This window comes from Elephantulus edwardii, unplaced genomic scaffold, assembly GCF_000299155.1.
Source record: "Elephantulus edwardii isolate Elephantulus edwardi_28Jun2011 unplaced genomic scaffold, EleEdw1.0 scaffold00023, whole genome shotgun sequence".
NCBI classification, from domain to species: Eukaryota; Metazoa; Chordata; class Mammalia; order Macroscelidea; family Macroscelididae; genus Elephantulus; species Elephantulus edwardii.
The window spans coordinates 25,299,218-25,300,841 of record NW_006399773.1 but is presented as its reverse complement, the minus strand read 5'-3'; positions in this window follow the sequence as shown (position 1 = coordinate 25,300,841).

The following is a 1,624-nucleotide window of genomic DNA, read 5'->3' as shown; positions in this document are numbered from 1 at the left end:
GTAGAATCACTAACAAATGATTCAATATTGGTGCTGTATTTTACCCATTCTTAAAATCAGGAAGGAAGTGTGTCAGGGATGTGTCCTGTCCTGTCACCATACCTTTTAAATATGTCTCCATACCTTTTCAATCTATATGCCAATCAGATCATTTGGGAGGATGGTTTTTATGAGGAGGAAAGTGGCATCAGGATTTGAGGAAGACTCATAAACAACCTACGTTATTCAGATGATACAATCTGGTTTGCTGAAACTGAGGCAGTTGTGAAGTGCTTGCTACAGAAGGTCAAGAACTGTAGCCTTCAATATAGACGGATGCTCAACATCAATAAGACAAAGATACCACTGGGCCAATTGGCAGCACCATGATGGATGGAGAAAGATTGAGGTTAACAGTTAGAGTTTGCTTGGCTCCATTATCAGTGTTCTTAGCACTAGCAGTCAGGAAATCAAAAGACAAATTGCATTAGGAAAATCTGCTGTGAGTGACTTTTCCAGGGTGCTGAGAAGTAGCAATGACAGTCTAGAAACCAAGGGGTGTCTGATCTAGTACATGGTCTTCATAATCACATCAGACAGCTGGGCAGCAACTAAGGATGACAGAAAAATTGGTGACTTTGAGTTGTGATGCTGGATAAGAGTCTTGAACATACCACAGACCACTAAGAAAACAATAAAAATGTCTGTCGTAGAGAGGGTGATACCAAGTTTCTACTTGAAGGCTAAGATTTTGAAACTCTACCTCACACATTAGGGAATGTGACCAGGAGAGATAGCTCCTTGGAAAAGAATATCATGCTCAGAAGAGTGGAGGGACAACACAGGAGAGGAAGACCCTAGATAAGATGAATTAATACAGTAGCTAGGGCAATGAATGTAAGTGGGTTGGGGTCAGTGAGACTGGCTCAGGACAAGGCAGCCTTCAGAGCTATTGCTATAAGTCACAGACGACTCCCTAGCACATAATAACACCAATATCCTATAAATCATGTTTTAATAATAAATAGTCACATCATTTCCTTTGACTCAGACTAGACTTAGCAGGTTTTCAGAAACTGTAAATCACATAGGAATCAATTGTCTACATTTCTTCCTCAGAAGAGCTGGTGAGTTTGAACCAAGTGACTTTGGATTATAACCCAACTTCTCACCTACTAGTTCATTGGAAGGGAGTTTTAGGGTCTTAGTGGTAAGAAGTTGTACTAACACCACAAAGACACACAGTTTTAATCCACCAAATGTTCCTAGAGAGAAACATGGCCAATCTTCTCTTGTGTGGTTTACTGGCTATGAAAACCCACGGGAGGGTCAGCTGTTGGTAGATTCTGACTCAATGGTACACAAAAACAATAGCAATAATATACCAGAATTTCCTAACAATAAATAAGTAAACATTTATTTTCCCTTTAAATTATTATAGTGATAGTTTTAGAGTTATATAAACCCTAAATGCTTGAAATTATATTTTATTAATATTTGCAATGTTTTGTCTTTTATTATATGCCATATGGATAATTACATGTGATTTTTTCCTTATTTAACTCTATTAAAAGTTTAGTTTTAAAACAACTATGAGATGTCATCTCACCCCAGTCAAAAGAGCAAAATTTAACAGAACAGCAAG